Below are 12971 nucleotides of genomic sequence, written 5' to 3'. Positions count from 1 at the left end.
TATTCCCCAATGTTTAAGCTTGGCACCTAGTTTTCTTCGTGTGATAGTATCAAATGCAGCTGAAAAGTCTATAAACCCAACATATACAGACAGCCCACGGACCTTACGCGAATATTCTATGGCAGTTATTAGATTTACAATGTTATGTGTTGTTGATGATCCCACTCTAAAGCCAGATTGATTGTCAGGCAGAACTTCACATTTGGTAATCCATTGGTTTAAATCATTTAACAGAATCTTAGCAAATATTTTAGCCAGAATATCTAGCATAACTAACATCCTGTAATAAGCAGGGTCTTTATGTGGGCCTTTCTTGTAAATGGGCAATAGAATACTTTTCTTCCATGACTCTGGCAGCTTACCTTCTCTTCCAATTCACTCAAATATAATAAGTAGTACCCTAGCCCATAGTTGTGGGGCCTGCTTTAGCAGGGCATTACAGATACTAACTGGTCCTGCTGCTCTAGACTTGGGCAGTTTTCTTATTATGTTAAAGAGGTGACAGTCGTCGTACTTTTCCACATCATAGCAACATTCACAGTTCCATTTTATTCGCCTATTAGCGTTCCCAAAGTGCTTTTAACATATATGACCCCTCCACTTTCTGACACAGAGTTAATTGGAAGCATAGTTTATAATATCCCACATTTCTTTACTGTTTCTATTTTTCGAGGCTTGTGCCAATACCAAGTTTCTTCTTGTTTCTTTTTCTGGTCGTTTTTCAGCCAATACTTACACTGCCTTTTAAGTACCTTTATCTTTATTACATTTATAGCCTTTTCCTTTATACATTTATGAATACTATCTCTTAGCCTTTTCTTTTCCTTATGTATCTCGTTATCAAATCTCTTATATGTACCAGATTCCATTTTTCTCCGACAGTTCTATAAGTTCTTTTTTTCATGACAGAGATTTTTATGTTTTCATTCATGGATTCAAAGTCACTAAGCATTTCATTCATTTTATCAAGAGGGCTATTTTCAAATTTATCAATAACATTTTCCAATAGATGTGTAGCTGTCTCCTTCCCTTTCTCTATATTTCGAGGGTTCCATTTTATACGATTTCCCGCCTCATTTACCTCTATATCTCCATTCTTTTGGTATTCGTAGGTGTCTACATGTTTGTCTATAAGACGGAGATAAAGATGCAGATGATCGCTTTCTTCCCTGCACCCAAATGCCATTTCACATACTAACATTGTTGCTCTTTTGTTTATAATCATATAATCATTTGTGCTCATACTTTTTCCACATATACAAGTAGGTTGTAGTTCTGTGTCTCCATGGGTATTACCATTCAAGATGAATAGCTGAAATTTATTAAGTAGGGAGATCCATTCTTTATCTTCCCTTTTCAGACGATCCATATTGAATGGTTCGGATTTAGGTTCAGCATTGGTGTGATCGGACACAAAATTAAGCTTAGTATGTAGGTCTCCAACTATAATAACTGATAGTTTGTTTCCAAATTTTACTAGTATTTTAGTTAATGTAAATATGTTCTCCCTGTTATGCTTTCCACCGGGCAGGTTATATACATTTACAAAGATGCATTTGTCTATAGTTGGCAAGGTACATGACACAGTTACAACTAAAATCATCTTGGTAGATTCTTCATGTTTAATCCCACTCCACTGCGATTTAATACAGATCATTAATCCTCCCTTCGGACGTCCTCTAATACCTTGGGTTACGGGACAGACGTGATTGCTATGCCAATCTATTTCGCATTCATTTACTAGCCACATTTCCTGGAGGGCCACTATTCTAAATCTGGCAATATTCACAAGCAATCCGTATTCACTAGTATAGTGTGTATTTCCTCGAGTGTTCCAGGATACTATTACCTCTTGATCATCAGGAGCATTTTTCAAAGTGGGGTGAAAGCAATAGGGACCCATTGCCAATAGCCATCAGGGATCTCTATATCAGTCGGTGGATTTGAATTCACTTTCGCTACATTCTTTTGATTTGGTTTAATCACCCATTGTTCATCATTCACTTTATATCCCTTATTTTCAACTTGTTGCGTTCTTTTCCCTTCATATTTTTCTCTCGGAATTAGTTTTTCATTACATGTGTAGCCAATTTTCTCAAAATGCTTCTTTTGGCTCAATATAAACTCGTGTATAGTCTTCTCATGGCACCATAGATTGGTGATAATCCTCGTGGGGCTAACACCTTGATCTATTATTTTCAAATCCTCAAACAATCATCCTCAATGGAATAATTGCTGCACATAGTCTGAGTATTTGTTGTCTATTGAGCACCAGCATTTCACTAGTATCTACCTTTTCAATTTGGACGGCCCAGGTCATGTTATTCATTTCGCCAGGACCCTTTTCATTCTCTAGAGTAACTCCATTTATACCTTTTTCTACTTTTTGTAAGCTATTCTTTGGCTTCTCCTTACCCCTCTGTCCTTTGATGTTTTTCATATTACTTACACTTTCTCGATCATCACTAATTCCTAGAGTTTGTATACATCACTCAGTATCTCATCAACACACTCCAATTTTGTCAGTTTTTTCTTTTTAGGGCGTGTTATCTTCTTAAGGGGGCCCTGGCAGTCAGTGCTAGGTTTATCTAGATGGGACACTGATGGTTTCATAAAAAAGTCTCTAATATCGGTATCAGTCTCATTAACTTTCTTTTGTCTCTTCGGTAGCACTCTATTACTATCATTTGGCCGATGCTCATGTATTGCAACATTATGATCGCCTACATAATTCGGCTCTTTATATGTAGATTGCACTTTCGATTCTACAGATTTTCTCGTTTCATTAAGTGGATATTCATCTGTTTTCCTAAGTTCAATAGTATCTTCTATGTCAATTATATATCCATTATTAATCATTTTTGTCTTTTTTGAGCTATACATCGCAGCTTGTCCATATTTATTTTTCTTTTTTCTAGCTTGTGACTTTGTTGTGTGTCTTTTGACACTTCGGTTTTCCAGTTTCTCTTGATCACACATACCCTTCATTCTTGGCGATTTATACTCCGACACTGTATATTCGTTCTTTCTTTCACCAGACTTACTCAGTCTTGTCTGATCATTTATTTTTTTGCACATTTATACTCTGTTTCTATTTCGGTATTCACACCTTTGTCACACATATTTTTCTTATTTCTTTTACTAATATCACATAATAGTAGTGAATGAATCGCTAGCTTATCTTCTATGGACCCACATCTTTCTATAATAGTAGTTGAGGCATTTTCTAGTGCCTGGAATAGCTCTTCTGTATTCATACTTTCGAAGCTTGTTTCGTCTAGTGGTTCAATTGTTATGACCTCAGGCTCCTCCTCAATCTGTCTATCAGGAATCTGATTATCAATTGCTAAACAGGCTTTTCTTATGACTATTAGTCCTGAATTTGCATAAATTTCAAACCTTTCGCCCATGTTTAACAATTCACATTTTTCGCCCACAAGTTCTTCCACATAGGGTTCTGTCCCCACAACACTCGTAGGACATGGACGAGTGTTGTGATCATAGGGTTGTATATTGTTTTCACATGGACCTAGTCCAGTTGGTTTTACCATCTATGACAGCAATTTACTACCAATACATGGAAATGCCACTGCTAATTCGTCCATAATTTCCAGTGCTGAGCATTCAATCTCTTTAGGGGTCATGGTTAGCTCACTCTTTAAAATCGTTTTGTTTTCTGAACTCTCTATTTTGTTAAAAAATGTTATCATTTTGGCCAGTTTACATTCGGTCAATAATCCTGGTTGTGATATAATTTCTTTTGCAAGCACGATTGGGCTTACTTGCTTACTAGCATCTTGCTTAAAATCGCCTATTTTCCTTTGGATGTTATTAACAGAGCGTAATTGCATTCAAAACAACACTTAAACACTTCCTTAATACAGATCTCAATCTAAAACACGTGTATTAAAAAAGAAAAGGATTGTATCTCACACGAACCTTAAAATCAGCCTAATTTAAAAAAGGCTAATTTTAAAAAAAGCTCAAGGATTCTCCCCCTCTGCAGGGCACCGCACACCGCGAACAGCAAACAGCACACTTCCGTGCACTTACTGGTGCGCTGCATGCTGGGTATTTCTCCCAACTCAGGGGAAGTGGAGGGGTGGGGCCGCCTGGTGCGAGCCAATCCTTTACTCTAAAAAGATAGAAAAACTACCATTAGAATCAAACGTGTGAGCAGCGTCACAAAAGGCGTATCCAAACTGACAAGTGGGTCTGGGGAAATACAGAAGGCGTATCCAATACTGATAATCAAACAGTTAGAGCTTGCCTATATTTACATTAGGGTCAGGCAATGTCTGGGTGTTGCAGCTACGGACTTCCTCCTTTCACTCGCGGCTCGCGAGCAGGATTCTCTCGTCCTTCAGACAGCCGGCAATTTGTCCAGGGTCCAGACAGGAGGTATGCCAGCAAACAGCACACTTCGTGCACTTATTGGTGCGGGCCCTTTAAATCGGCCACCCAAGCCACCCCTTGCTGTGGCAGCCCCCCTCAGCCAAGCACCAGAGGCTAAGGACAGCTCCAGTGGTGTCTGCTGTGTCCCGGGGCCTGCAGCCATCGACCTGCTGTGACTGATCAGGTAAGTCGAATCTGGGTGTGTTGTATTTTGCTGTGCTAAACAAACTAGCCTTTTTCTCAAATTTGGTTGAGTTGTGTTGTGCTGAAATACTTAACCCACAACTTGGCCATGTGCGCTCCCTCGGAACGTAGGTCCTTGCATCCTGTTCCATTCCCCCCTCCTGCATTTACCTTCCTTCCTCTCACATCTCAGCCCTTCCCTCTTTGATCTATTGTGTACTATTCTGACACTGTCTCGTGTTCCACTGTTTTCTGGCATTACTGTGCATTGCCTGCATTCTTCTTCTAGGTTCTTCTTGTGTTCTGTGCCTTGTTGACTGTATTGACTTTGTGTTTGTTCTCTACAGTTCTTGATATTGTGTTGCTAACCACGGTTTGTGGCATCAAATTGCAATTGCCTGCATTCTTCACTTCTAGGTTTCCTGCTGACCTCTGTGTTGTGCTTTTGGCCCTGTATTGCATCTGCATTCTTTACTTCCAAGTTCCCGGTTGTGCTTTGCCTTGGTTCTGTACTCGATATGCATTCTCTACTTCTAGGTTCCCTGTTTCTGCTCTTTTCTTTCTGATGGTTCTGTACTTTCGTGTCCCCCCTGTGCCTCCCTCCTGCCTGCCCCCACATGCAACCTCCCCTTCCCCTCCCCTGCCTGGGCTCCCTTCCCCCTACCCCCCCTTTTTCCTCCGCATACCCTCTATGGTGCTGTCTGTCTCACCTATCTTTTCTAACTGCTAGCAGCTCAAAAGGGACATCCTGGTCTCCAACCCAGGCATCCCTATCGCTGATACCTATACCAGTGCTTCCTCCAGACAGACCCTTACTGACATATTCTTTGTCGTTCCCTCTCGAGGCCAATAGACCCCCCATATGGTCCCTGTTTTCTCTCCTTTTCCCTCTGCTCTATTTAATGGTGGCACCTGGTGGGAGGCCCTTCTGGCTCCCTTCCACTTCTCTAAGACCATCATTAATGTCTACTTAAATGGCACCGTCTTGGTCCAGGACCCTCAGGCCAATCTACTCCTCTTTGATAGATGCTTCCCGTGCCTTATCAACTTCCTTCCCTCTTCTGCTATGCCTTCTTACCCCCCTCTGGCTCCTCGGCCGCCTCCTTCCTCTGCGTCTGCCACCTCTTCGGCACCTTTGCTGCTTCTCTGGCCACCCTGTTGACTCCCTCCTCTGCCACCCCTCTGGCACTCTCTTCTCCCTCTCTGACTACCCTTCCTTCCCCCTCTGCCCATCCTCAAGCACCTCCAACACTTCCGCAGGGTGGCCTGTACCCCTCCCCGGAAGTCCTTCAAATGTGCCAACCTGCTCCACATTGCTATTCTGAACTTTCGTTCAGCTGTCAAACAGTACTCTGACATATGCCGTCTCCTGAAAGCATTGCTTTGGATGCACTCAGTCTCGCCAAGACTTGGGTCACAGCCAGCTCTGTCACGAGTTTCGACACTTTCCTTCCCGATGGCTACAAGATCTTCTCCGGACCTAGAAGCAACCATCCCGGTGGGGGGGTGTAACCTTGATTTTCCCAGAGTGTATCCCTGCGTCTATCATTCCAATGCAGTACTACTCCGACTTTCATTGCCTGGTCTGCAGGCTCTCTATCTCTCCTGGCCTCTCTCTCACTGTGGCCACTATCTACAGGCCAGGTCGCCCTCTTACTCTCTGAGTGGGCTGATCCCTCCTACTCGCTCCTTGCCTCTACTTCTCAACTTCTCCTTGGAGACTTGAACATCCACCTGGATGCTGCTACCAGCACTGCTTCAGGACTTTTATGCGATATTTGCTCTTTCTCTCACGCTCTTGCTCTCGCGCTCTTGCTCTCGCGCTCTTGCTCTCGCGCTCTTGCTCTCGCGCTCTTGCTCTCGCTCTCTCGCGCTCTCTCGCTCTCGCTTGCTCTCTCTCGCCTGACTCGACTCACTATGCAGGGCACACCCTGGATGTTCTGATCTCCTCAGACCTCCCCTTCTCTTACCCTCTCACCACTCCTATCTCTTGCCGTGATAACTTCATCCTTTCTTCCCACCTCTCTCTCTCTTCCCTGCTGGTCAAGCCCACACCAGCACTGCCACCTACCTTCTCGGTCATCCGACCCATGAAGCGTGTGTCAGTTGAGGCTTTCGCCGCTACTTTCGCTCCTCCTCCTGCACCTTTGGCTGACTCACACTCTGACACAGCCCTCTCTAACCTTCATCTCTCTATCTCTAACACTCTTGATTTCCTTGCCTCGGTCATGATGATCCACTTGAAGCCCAAATCCAAGTGCAACTCTTGGTACGATTCTAACCTCACCAGCCTTAAACGCAAGTGTAGGGCAGCGGAGTGGAAGCAGAGGGCATCGGGCGCATCCCCTGACAAACTGGCCTGCTGCCTGCACCAAAGGCAGTACAGACTCTCTGTCCTCTCTATGAAGAAAGCTTACATCCAAGCCTGCATCTCTGTCCACCCTCTCTTCCTCTACCTCCTCATCCTCCTCCTCTACCACTCCTGGCCTGTCTAATGCCATTTCTCCTCCTCACCCCTGATGATGTTTCTAGACAAGTCTGATCTATAAAAGTCTTGTCAAAGCAGGTTCTCCCCTGCTCATCCAGAAACATCAAGGACCAGATCGACACCCTTGCTTCAACCTTGGCCTTGGACGATTTCTGCAATCACTCCTTTGCCACAGGAACTTTCCTCTCCCCTCTTAAGCACTCTCTTGTGCACCACCTTCTAAAGAAGCCCTCGACCGATCTTCGGCTAACTATCGCCCAATCTCCATCACTCCTTTCCTGGGCAAACTCTTGGAAAAGCTGGCCATCTCCCAGCCTAATCTACATACTGAATCTGTTGGTTGCCTCCATGACCACCAGTCTGGCTTCAGAGCTGCCAGAAGCACCAAAACTGCTCTCCTGAACACTTGGGATGACTTGCTCTACAATCTTGACTTTAATGTTCCTTCTGTCCTCATTCTCTTCGATCAATCCTCTGCTTTTGATACGGTCATCCATGCCATCCTGCTCAATCTCCTCTGTGACAACTTTGGTATTACTGATCAGGCCCTGGCCTAGTTGTAGTTGACCTCCTCTCTCAACGACTGACCTTCTCAGGTCAGACTAGGGTCTTTCCTCTCTTCTATCGCTCTCTCTCTACTTGTGGTGTTCCCCAGGGGTCTAACCTCTCTCCCTGGCTCTTCAACCACTACCTGGCACCACTTGCCCACCGCATCGCTACATTCTGCTCCAATTTTCAGTGTAATTCGGATGACACCCAGTGCTCTTTCAGGCTCCCCTCAGCCACCTCTGCTTGTTCTCTCACACCAGACTGTCTGGCCACGATTCAGGAATGGTGGGCCACCAATGATCTCTGCCTTAATTCCAGTAAGACTGAGATCCTCCTCATTGGGACACCCGCTCCCCCCTTTCCTCTCTCTATGGCCACCCACTCTGGACCCTCTTCCTGGTGCTTCCTGTGAGGCTAAGAACCTTGGTGTCATCTTCAACTCTGCCCTCTCCTTCTCCCCTCACATCTCTGACGTCGCTAAGAAGTCAAACTATCAGCTGCACCTTCTCAGAGGTATTCCTCCTTTTCTCACTTTCCCCTATTAGCTCACTGTGTCCAGAGCTCTGGTGCTCTCTGGACTATTGTAACAGCCTCTTTCTAAATCTTCCTGCCTCTACTCTTCGACCTTTACAACTTATCCAAAACAGTACAGTGAGACTTGTCCTTGGCCTCAATCCCAGATATCGTATCTCTTCAGCTCTGTAATCTCTTCACTGGCTCCCTGTGGCTGCAAGGATCAAGTTCAAAACCCTCTGCATCGTACACAAGGCATTCTGGGGCCTGGGACTGCTCTTCCTCCAACTTTTTCTTCAAAAACATCTTCCTTCTCGAGCTCTCGGCTCATCCACCTCCAATTCTGAGGGTGGGGGCAGATCCATCTCCTCGACTGGGGCCTCCATCTGGAACAGCCTCCCTGCCTCCCATACTTGAGCGGAACCACCTACAGTTCCGGAAGCAACTCAAGACCTTCCTTTCCGCTTCCGCTTTCTCTCTTCCTCTCCCCTCCTGATGCACCTGACTGTTCCGAGCACTGGTCACCTGGTCACTCTCTGAACCCGGGTGCAGGCTCTTGCATGTCCAGTTGCCCTTGCACTGCCTCTGGGCTCCCCAACACTTAAGGGCCTGTATCTGCAACCCTACAGCACCTTTTCACTGCACTTATGAGCCACCGGCTGGCTGCACTTGTGACTTAACTGCAATTTCCCCTTCCGCTCCCCTCTGGCACTTCTCCCCTTCCCCCTTCCCCACACTTGCGCAATCTGAATAACACAAGGCCTAGTAAGATCGTTTGTTTCCCCTCCTTGTCTTGTCGCGCCTAGAAACACTTCTGTACAGGCACGTTATAAATGCCACATCATATCATATATAAATAAATAAATAAAATAAATTGTGTCGCATACAAAATACTAAGACTGCGATTTTCTTGGGAAATATTAGTTCCATTAATGTATACCGGCATTCCATATAGTCTGGCACTTTTCTCAGTTTAAATAGGTTTCTATGAAATGTGATCATCATCCCTCAAGATTATGTAATAAATGCACAGTATTTTTTGCATGTTTTGTAACACATGTAATACCATTTTCCCGTTCACTGTTGTATTGTCCTTTAATTTTCAACCTGAAAAAAATATGTGCTGCCATCATGTTTCCATAAACGGATAATTATCGTCCAGTGAACATACAAGTGTGGTTGAATGCTGTGAGCTACCATGTTTTTGCTCAATAAGGGCTTATAAATGCACCTAAAAAGAAAACAGTATAGCTTGGGGGCCTAATTACAAGCAGAATTATCTCCAGTCTTTAAAGCCGTCATAATTAGGAGTTGCAAATTCAACAGGAGGTTATTTCTCCAGAATATAGCTGAAGGTAATACCTCACAAAACAGAGGAATTATCTCCACTGATATTACCTCTGGATGAAAGTAGAAATTCCCCAGTTCTACTGGTGGTTAGTGTAATTTTGTTAAGAGGAATTAGCACTGCTAATACCTCCAAACTCCTAATAAGGCCCTTTGTGTGTAAGTGTGTAGGATGGAAAAGAAGGAAGAGAGATATCGTACATAGGCAGGAAGTCCAGAATACACCATTTTTTAACCCACTTTAAATAGACAAATGAGCCAAATGCACATTCTATCAAGACTATGAGAAGTTCAGCAGTGAAGCATCTATGCGGTAGGTCCCACCACTCCCTTTGAATTTATATGTTAACACTGCTTTTGAATCTGAGCGATATTAAGGATATCAAAAATGTATTCTTGGGGTTGTGATGGGGAACTGGATATCCAGTTAAAATCCCAATGTCCCTTGTAAAGGAAGGGGATTTGGGTTCCAAACACTCAGAAATATCATGCATTCGCACTCCTAGTCTTCACTACTGCATACAACCAAAAAGCGTAAAAGAGCCGGCCTGGTTGTCCTTGGAATGGGGGGGCATAATTTTCAGGTTCCCTGGAATCTATATTAACTATTAGAAAATCTCTGAGGATAAACCTAACTCCATCACTATCCTGACTCCAACTCCATCATGTTCTAAAAACCTGGAGAAGAGCAACATGCGAGAACCCTAGTTGTGTGGAGATGCTCATTTATGGAGGAGTCCTGCAAGAAGAAACGAAAACTGTGAACTGTTCTGGAGATCTTGTCAACAATGAAGAATCGATAAAATCAAGGATGTTGTCTTCTGCTGGTTCACTTGTAGAATTGGAGCACTTGGTGCCGTGTTATAGAAATTTTAAACCAATGCAAGTGCAGTTACCACTAGGACAACACTTGACCAAGTGCCAAAATATATGTTTCAATGCAAAGCACCTGGGCAAATAACTAGGCGTAGGCCCGGGTGAAAAAAATTCTCTAGAAGAATGTATTTGCACTCAGCCAATTTTTGCCCTAGTGCACATTGTGCTTACACTGTTGCAATATTTCTATAATGCCAAATTTAAGTAAAAGCAACAAAAAAAAATATGTGACAGATATACTCAACTCATTGAAGTATTTGCAACTCTTAGAAATTTACTGAATTTTTACCACTCTGACCCGGTGACCTTATACAAACTGGATAGGCTTGAACCTACCTCTGCTTTTACCATGTACAGAATGCTGGTCCTGTCAATGATAACGCCCTGAATCACATTAGTAGAGGCAGGTGGAAGATGGATGTTATGTTCGCCTTCTAAGACCAGGAATGGGTAAATATTTGTTGGAGTTAAGGTTTGTAAGATGTATGCATAGCCGTTCTCTTTATCGCCTGGCAGTGGTCTTTGGCAAAATGGGTCAACCACTAATATGTGATCCTTTCTCAGACTACTGCATGTCATGTTCACTTGGGAGTCATTTTGGGGGCAGTGGAGAATGGTGCAGGGAGAGAATTGCACCACAAGTTGAAGGAGTGCAGGACACACTGAACAAATCTGCGTGGAAAATATATGGACAAATTATAGTAGTTGTACAAATAACTTTTAAATCATAAATAAAAATGACAAAAGTTGCTCGCACACACACACAATTTAATTTTGGGTTTTTTCAATATATTGACGCAACATGAAAGTCATCATACATAATAAAGTACTTTGCATCCAAAGGAGTACACATTCATCAATTCATCCAGGGGGTGCACTGGGAAGACAGCTAATGGTATGCAGGTATGTCCGAGATCTCGACATGGGTGTCTGCGAACTACCTAAAGCTTAATGCCAGCAAAACAGAGGTCCTCGTTTTTGGCTCTCCACATCAACTGGCAGCATGGAATTCCCATGTCTGGCCCGAATGCATGGGCACTCTCATCTCTCCATGTGCTGCTGTCAAGAGTCTGGGAATCAAACTTCTTCCTTCTGGATTTCGAGAAGCACAAATCGCATCAGTGTACAACCCAGGCTTTCTTAACTTAAGGATACTTAGGAAAGTGTTGCCTTTTCTCCCCCCACTCATCGGTCTACAGTGGTAACTGCATTAATCATGGGTTCTATGGAGTATTGCAACATGCTCTACCTGGGACAGCCTGATTACCTGGTCCAGAGACTCCAAATTATCCAGAATTCAGCAGCCCGTCTGGTCTTTGCAGCACACAAGCTTGAGCACTCCTCTAAAATGCTATCAGAGATTCATTGGCTTCCGGTTAGGAAGAGGATTGCCTTTAAGACCCTGTGCATTGTTCACCGGGAAATCCACCGGATTGGACCTAGTTTGGCTGGGAATCCCCCCTTACTTTGATTTAGTACTTTTTCTTTGGAAAACATTGACACCTTCAGGGTCCCATCAACATCGTTGTGGGTGTTTTTGTTCCCTACCAATAGGACGTAGAGTGTATAGCTACGCCCCAGCACCTTCCCCTCAGATTTAAACCGACTTTCTAGCTGGTGGGATTCCTCGAGTTTATCTCTTCAAGAGAAATCATCTTTAAAGGTGAAAAATATAATTTTCCATACTACTTTCAGATGGAACAAAGAGGCTACACTGACGACCCTTCCACAGTGTCGACTACGACCATAGAGACTGGTCCGAAAAAGTCCTTGTGCAGGCCCTGTGGGACATGCGGCCTAAAGAACGTCTACAAAGGTGACAGGCACTTAGATTGTATATACTGCTTTACCCTAACCATCCCTCTGAAGATTGTGAGATCTGTCAGGGGGTTTCTCAAGAGCTACCACGCCCTCTGACAAGCGTTCACCATCAAGCCACAGGCCGAGGTCAGAAGAGCCACCTACGAAACAACACAAAACAGGTGAGCCAAAATCGGCAACCAACCAAGATAAGGCTACTGCATGACCCCAGTCTCCTACTGAAATGAAACCGGTCAGCAGCAAATGCTCCCGGTCCACAGCCAAACAGTTGTCGAAAATCCTGTTGACGAAGACCTCATTGTCGAAGACGGATAACGTCCATCAACGTAGCACCTCCCATTCATCGAGACCATCCTTTTCGACGACGGGGAGACACGAAGCCAAGTCATCCACGAAAAGCCCATCTATATTGACGAAAAAGAAACACCACTCGTCAGAGTTCCCAACTTCTAGAGAAGGACATAGATCAAGAGTCGTCCACGAGACATCCCTCATCAACAGAATCGGGCCATCACTCGTCGACGACACCCTCGTTAACGACGAAAAAACAAAAATATCCAGGGAGTGAAGCTATGGTTCCCCCAAACCCTTTGTCAACTTCCACCATGGCCCAAACTATGGTTCATATTGAACAACCTAACCTCTTTCTACAAGAAGAAAATATTCTATCCTGTGGTAAAGGAATACTAAAGACTCCAACGAAAGAACCAACAGAGACCAGACATCTCCCTTTTGGTAGGTCACCCACATGCTTCACAGAAATCATGCCTGAGAAATCCTTGAGCATGAAATAACATCA

At 44.0% G+C, this 12971-nt stretch overlaps 1 protein-coding gene across 2 annotated transcripts in view; it reads left to right on the top strand.

Moving 5' to 3' along the window:
- ANKRD42 (ankyrin repeat domain 42) overlaps positions 1–12971 on the top strand; it is a 617667-nt gene that overhangs the window by 271632 nt on the left and 333064 nt on the right. The gene's annotated exons all lie outside the window — the stretch shown is intronic.

Source organism: Ambystoma mexicanum, chromosome 7q (genome assembly GCF_040938575.1).
Source record: "Ambystoma mexicanum isolate Mex_15411 chromosome 7q, UKY_AmexF1_1, whole genome shotgun sequence".
Taxonomy (NCBI): Eukaryota; Metazoa; Chordata; class Amphibia; order Caudata; family Ambystomatidae; genus Ambystoma; species Ambystoma mexicanum.
The sequence above is the reverse complement of the archived record's forward strand: the minus strand, read 5'-3'. Positions and strand labels throughout refer to the sequence as shown.